General features: G+C 40.0%; 1 non-coding gene across 1 annotated transcript; it reads left to right on the top strand.

The window, feature by feature from the left end:
• Positions 1-3,973: 3,973 nt before the first annotated feature.
• LOC115064228 lies at positions 3,974-4,082 on the top strand. The gene has a single exon (XR_003844052.1). It is a non-coding gene; the product is annotated as a U6 spliceosomal RNA (small nuclear RNA).
• Positions 4,083-7,572: the final 3,490 nt, after the last annotated feature.

The raw sequence follows: 7,572 nt of genomic DNA, 5'->3' as shown, positions 1-7,572 counted from the left end.
AGTTATCAAAAAGGATAAGGAAAAACACTTCATACTCACCAAAGGAAAAATTTACCAAGAGGAACTCTCAATTCTGAACATCTGCTCCAAATGCAAGGGCACCCACATTCATAAAAGAAACTTTACTAAAGCTCAAAGCACACATTGCTCACACAATAATAGTGGAAGACTTCAACACCCCACTCTCAGCAATGGACAGATCATGGAAACACAAGCTAAACAGAGACATACTGAAAGTAACAGAAGTTGTGGACCAAATGGATTTAATAGATATCTATAGAACATTTCATCCTAGAACAAAAGAATATGCCATCTTCATAGAACCTCATGGTGCTTTATCCAAAATTGACCATATAATTGATCACAAAACAGGCCTCAACAGAAACAAGAAGATTGAAATAATCCATGCATCCTATAAGATCACCACAGAGTAAGGTTGATTTTCAATAGCAACAAAAATAACAGACAGCCCACATACACATGAAAGCTGAATAATGTCCTACTCAATGATGACTTGGTCAAGGAAGAAATAAATTTTAGCCTTTTTAGAATTTAATGAAAATGAAGACACAACATACTCGGGACACAATGAAAGCAGCACTAAGAGGAAAACTCATCTCTGAGTGCCTCCAAAAAGAAACTGGAAAAAGCTTACACTACAGATTCACAGCACACCTGAAAGTTCCAGAACAAAAAGAAGCAAATACACCCAAGAGGAGTAGACTGCAGGAAGTAATCAATCTTGGGGCTGAAATCAACCAAGTAGAAACAAAAAGAACTATACACTGAGTCATCAAAACCAGGAGTTGGTTCTTTGAGAAAATCAATAAGATAGATGAACCCTTAGCCAGACTAACCAGAGGGCACAGAGACAGCATCCAATTAACAAAATCAGAAATGAAAAGGGAGACATAACAACAGAAACTGAGGAAATTAAAAAAAAATCATCAGATCCTACTACAAAACCCTATATTCAACAAAACTGGAAAATATGCATGAAATAGAAATTTTTCTAGACAGATACCAAATACCAAAGTTAAATCAGGATCAGATAGGCCATCTAAACAGTCTCATAAGCCCTAAAGAAGTAGAAGCAGCCATTAAAAGTCTCCCAACTACAGGACCAGATAGATTTAGTGCAGAGTTCTATCAGACCTTCAAAGAAGACCTAATAACAATACTCTTCAAACTATTCCCACAAAATAGAAACCGGAGGAACACTATCCAATCCATTCTCCCTTGGAGATGGAATGGTTTGGGTCTAATCAGGAACTTTCTATGATTCCTTTCATAGAGGACTTCATAAGAGATTTTTTTCTACTTCTATCATGTTTAAAGTTCCAAATAGGTTTTAAAAACTGGTTGAGTGCATATTACTTTTAGCTTCAGAAGATATCATGTATATTTAACAGGCATTTAACTATTATAAATTATTTTAATGCCTTAAAAAATATCAATACTGAGATGTATATTTTTAAATAAATGTTATTAGTTTAATAAAAAAAAAAACCTAACCATTGAACATGGATAGTTCATCTGACCTTGCAGAGATCCCAGGTTCATTTTCTAGCATCCACATGGTGACTGGTGACTCACAACTTTCTGTAACTCCAATCCCATCCAGGGGTCCTGACAGCCTCTTCCAGCTTTCATGGGTACCAGAGATAAATGTGGCAGAACATTTGGCATACATTAAAAACAAAACAACAAAAAAACCCTGAAACCCAAAAAACAAAAACATAAAACTAATAACATAAACCATTATACACCTCATCCTGACTCCGTTCACAGGCTTGTCATTTAGAACTACCCAACACATACATATACACTATGCATGCCAGAATTCAGGATAACTAGAAACCTTATTTCCCCCATCACAACCAGCATCTCAAAGAGTAGAAGGATAGTCCACAGAATGACAGATTGGGGATTAGGCAACCACTAAACTTCATAACTGGACAGATTCATGTAAAAAAAAACTGGTTTTATTTTCAGTAAAATGACTTTTAAATTTCAAAATATTAGTGATTCTTGATCCAATTCCCAGGCCACCCTCGTAGACATCTGGATGTTTGTAAGACATCTAGATGTTTGTAAGAACCTTGTTTATTTTATTTGAAACTTCTACCGCTGATTATCTATAGTTGTCATGGATTCAAAATCAAGTCATGGCTGAGGAGACCACTGCAATGTCTATAATTCCAGCACTTGGAAGGTAGAGACAGGGGGATCAGAAGTTCAAGGCCAGCCTCTACTATATGACAAATTTAAAGCCAGCCAATGTATTCAACTTTATCTCTAAGAATGATGAATTTTTATGAGTTTAATTCCATGAAAGTAAGCTTGCCACCTCTGCCTGTACCTTCTGCTACCAAAGAGCAATTCTGCACATGAACAGCCAGAGGGATGTATGCGCCCAACCTCAAGTCAGGAAGAAATGACCCATGGGATAACAAAACCCTCTGACATTTTCAGATTGTACAAACCTACAACTCAGGACTCATGAGCCAAAGCACAAGGTAATTGACTTTTATACGTAATTTTGAATCAGAGAAGGATTTTTAATTGAACAAAAATGACATTTAAAATTCACTTCAGGGTAGGGGAGATGCCTCAGTGGATAAGAGCGCTAGCCACACAGTCCCAACACCCACACAGACCCTGGAACCTATAGAAAAGGCTGTATGCAGTAGGACACATCTGTAATCGCAGCACTCCTAAGGAGAAGGGGAAGTGGAGACAGAAGAACCTCCCTGAAGCTTAGGGATCAACTAGTCTGACACTCATGGCCCGGGTACAAGAACAAGGAGACCCTACCTCAATGCAAAGTAGAAGGTTAAGAACCAGTTTGGAAAGTTACCCTCTGACCTGTACTTGCATGATGACATGCACACATCATATATATATACACACCATAAACAAAACTCTTCACACTCTCCTAGTCTCTTAGAACACCTCAATTTATGTCTATAGCAGGGAGGCACCAGTAATTTAATAGGGTAAATGCAATCACCTGGGCCCTGACACACAGACCAGAGATCCAAAGGAAACATTTTTGGAATGCACATAGGACGCTGAGATCATTTGCCCATTCCATAAAGAAACGCAAGCTAAAGGTGTCATGGCCACCAAGTGAAGGACTGGTGAGATTCCCTGCTTGTCCAGTGCTTGTTTTCTGGCACTGCTTGACAGGTTGTGGACCCTATGGGGAAAGCTTACTACTATTATTCCCATAAATGAACATAGCAATAAAATGACTCCTGATTTCTTGTTGTAGCAGTAGATCAACATCACTCATCTCTCATCAGAGAAGCTGTTTCCTACAGTAGGTGACAACCAACACAGAGTCCCACAATGTACAGAAAATGAAGGTGTTTGGAGTGTCCAGTCCTAAATGGGAAGTCTATGGTCAAACCAGCCTTTAAGGCTCAGGGAATGATTGCAGTGCCTGAGGTGGTAAATAACTTAAAAAAGAAGTGTTTGAAAGACTATTGATACTTGATTGCTGCTGGGTGAGGGAAGATTTATTTTCTTCAATGGCATGAAGCCCAGTGCATTGGCCACATTCCTGAACAAGTTCTCAGACTCAAAAACAGTTGGCTAACACAAACAACTTGGTGGACTACAAAGGGAGGATGACCAATAACAATGACAGCATTTTACAACGAATGGTTAAGAAACACGAATCTGAGTTTGATTCAGCCACCCTTGTTTGATTGTCACTAAGGCCATTGATATCTCTATAATCATAGCTGTGTTCAAACCCAAGGCTTCCCTTGTAGTTTCACAATTCAAATCCATGTACTGTGGATCAAAAGACTGGGGAAGAAAGAATGCTTTCACCTTCTGACTAGTTTCATCTTCAGGTGATAAACAGGGAGCCTTTGGCTTTGGTTTTCTCCGTTATAATGTGTGACTCTTAATCAGTGCTTTTCAAATACAAGAACCATCTTGAAGCATAAATACAAGAGCCGTGCTCGCTTCGACAGCACATATATACTAAAATTGGAACGATACAGAGAAGGTTAGCATGTCCCCTGTGCAAAGATGACATGCAAATTTGTGAACTGTTCCATATTTTGTTTGATTAGAGTAATAGATGGCCAGAGGCATCATACCAGACCAATGAGTCATTGCAATGAATACTTGCAAAGCAGAGACGTGTAGACAAAGGGTATACTGGGGCACACTGTGACACACTACAGCTTCCACAGTGATATTTTTCACTCTGTTGGGGAAAAATTGCAAGGGTAGAGGATGGATATGAAGGGAGGGGGTGATGAGTGGGATTGGGTGCATAATGTGAAATTCACAAAAAAACAATAAAAAGGTTTTCAAAAAAAAATAGCCAGAGTCATGCTAAAACTGGCACATCTTACGATATGCAAGTACTTCCTTACCTGACTGTATAGATAATGCCAACAATCCATGGTGTTCACCTGTTGTAGAATTGTTTATTTGTGTGTATATGTGTGGCCATGAGTGCATGAGCAGGAAGCCCAGAAGTTGTCAATGGGCACCTTTCTCCATTTGTCTCTGTCTTATTGTTTGAAATAAGATTTCTCATGAAGCCTGAAATTTGCAGACTGGGCTAGACTAACAAACAGGCCAGTGGGCTCAGGGACACCCCTGTGTCTGCCTCCCCAGTGGTAGGATAACAGTTGTGCGCCATCATGTCTGATTTTTTACTTAAGTGCCAGAGAGTTAAATTCAGGTAGTCAGACTTGGCCCATTGTCATCCCAGCCTTCAAGCTTTGTCTATAAGTGTTTAAATAATCAGTGGCATGTATTGAACAAAGAATTCTTGGTGTCTACAAATATTTCAGTTGACATGAAAGAGCAGTATTGGCTTATGTGTCCCAATCTTGCTTTAAGAGGCTTTATTTAAACATGGAGAAGGGGCTATGGGGTAGTAAAAGAACACTGGGCGATTCTCATCAACTAGATTCCACTCCTTTATTACGCCTCTGTGTTCATGTTCATAACATTGCTTAACAGTTTTATTTACTTAGGATTTTATAGATGGAATCTTGCTGAGTAACTCAGGTTGGCCTTGAATTCACATATTCTGGACTGTAACAGAATGAGTCTCTTTAAGAATGAGTTCAAATTCCCCACAGGGAGAATGTGCTTGCTCCAGCAATGGCCATGAATGTGACCCAGTGAGTGGCAAGAAGCTGCACCTTATCATTGCCTGATGAGTTGTAGACATGAAGCAAAATTTCCGAGAAAGGACCTTTTCCAGTTTCCTAGAAATAAGTTTTAGGCTGGAGTGAAACTAGAAAGGAAAGATCTCTGGTCTCTACTGAGAGGCACACGTGGAATCAAGACAAGCACATCACTGTGTTGGGAATGTTATGGAGGGTGGTTAGCATGGCATGAGACGTATTTCCTGTCTGGCATTTATTGTGAGAGACAGCAGTGGGTTGTCTTGGTCATATCTCTCTCCAGATGAATCCAACTCCGAAGACCTTCAGTTGCCATGGCAATCTGAACTCTTCACCTGGAACACAGGAAAGAAATGAGTTCATGTGGAAGAAATGAGTAATTCAGACTTTCAGAACGAGAGCTTTAGACCAATTGAGCCACTTGCAACGCTCATCTCTATAGTGGGTTTTTTTTCCCCCAAAGACAGTTGGGGAAGTGTAGTATAACTTGAAAACTATGAAACTCTATTAATTGGCAATGCTGTGGTTACTAAAAATTGAAGCTGACTTGAACTAGACTAAGGACATTTTCAAGGTTAGTTTGTAAGAATACAGGAATGGTGGGCTGGAAAGTTGGCTCAGAGGTTAAGAGTACTTGCTGCCCTTCCAGAGGACCCATATTAGACAGTGCATGAGCCTCAGTAACTCCAGCTCCAGGAGATCCAAAGCCATCTTCCTGGGCTCCCTAGGTACATGTACAGACATGACGTACATGCATACATACATGCATACATACATACATACATACATACATACATACATACATAAATACATACGTACAGACACATTTTAAAAGAAGAATAGAGGGATGTATAAGATATAAGGATAAAAGGGCATCTCTAGCTGGAGAAGGGGGTGCTGATACCTCAAATGTAACAGAAACTCAGGCATCCCTGTGGCCCCCTGCTTCCCTTACTATCATTTTGAGTTCCACACATTTTCATCTCCCTGAGCACCTCTACCACCAGTTCACAGGGAGTGAGATTTGAACAACAGTATGCCTAGCCATTGTGTGTGTGTGTGTGTGTGTGTGTGTGTATTTGCACGTTGTTTGCGTACTTATGTCAGTGTGATTGTGCAGATATGTTTGTATAGCTTTGTGTGTGTGTGTGTTTGTATCTCAGTGTATATTTGTATATATTTGTATGTGTGTCATACATGTGATGGCTTGGTTATTAAGTTGACACATATAGGAAAGGGGAAACCTTAATTGAAAAACTGTCCCAGCAGATTGACCTGTGGGCAGTCTGCAGAGAATATTTTTTTTTTATTGCAGTTGATGTAGGAAGACTCAGCCCACCATGGGCAGTGCCAACCCTGGGCATGTTGGCCTGTGATGTACAGGAAGCTAATTGAACTTGAGCCTAGGAAGAAGGCAGTAATGGCACTCCTCTACGAAGTATGCTTCAGTTCCTACCTTCCAGCTCCTGCTTTGAGTTCCAGCCATTGCTTCCCTTAATAATGGTTTTGTGTGGTTTCTATGTGTGTTTACATGTTTAGATTTGGTTTATGTGTTAGTAAAAACATTAATGTTAGTATGTGTGCAAGTGTTTGTCTTTATATGTTTCTGTGTATATGTTCATGTGTTTTATATGTTTATTTTTTATATGTTTGTGTGTTTGTGGGTATTTCTGTGATCATTTGTGTGCGTTGTTTTATGTGTGCATGTTTCTTCATGTTTATATTGTTCAAGTTCTGCTGTTCATGGTGAGCAAACCACAATGACTAAAGGAAACTCATTAGAAATCCATTAGAAATATAATGAGCTTAATGGGAGTTCTGTCCATTTGTGTTTGTTTTGTTTGTTTTTGTTTGATGTTTGAGAACTAAAGGATTCTGGGAGTTGAAAGACCCTGAACGAAACAGAGTTTGCATCCTAAGGGCAGCTGGAAAGAGGATTTGACTGTAACTACCCATCAGCAGAAAGAGAGCCGATAAGGTAGGTGGAGCCTAGCCCAGTGAACTCAGCAGGGTGTGATGACAGAACAGCAAATAGCATGAGGTTAGGGATGCAAAGGACTTTCTTCACTTGAGCTGGGGACAACACCAGGAGCCCAGCCTGTTCTGCAGTTATGGACAGTGAGCCCACTCTTTGTGCCAGGAGCCATTGTTAGCTGGATTTGGTTGCTTTGCAACATTGGAGCCTTTCCATCAACATATCACCTTGCTGTTTACAAGGCACATACATGTTTTCCCAGACTCTGGGAATCTATGGATCCCCACCCAAGCACTTGTGGACAATGAACATTTCCAACAGGGCTGGACATTGCTAGTGCTGACCCCAAAACACAGCTCTCACAACAAAGCAGAGAAAATGAGTTTATTATGAGCCAAATATGAGTGTTCAGCACACAGAGTCAGGCCT

This window comes from Mus pahari, chromosome 5, assembly GCF_900095145.1.
Source record: "Mus pahari chromosome 5, PAHARI_EIJ_v1.1, whole genome shotgun sequence".
Taxonomy (NCBI): domain Eukaryota; kingdom Metazoa; phylum Chordata; class Mammalia; order Rodentia; family Muridae; genus Mus; species Mus pahari.
Note: the sequence above shows the minus strand (reverse complement) of the source record. Positions and strands in the feature narration are given on the sequence as shown.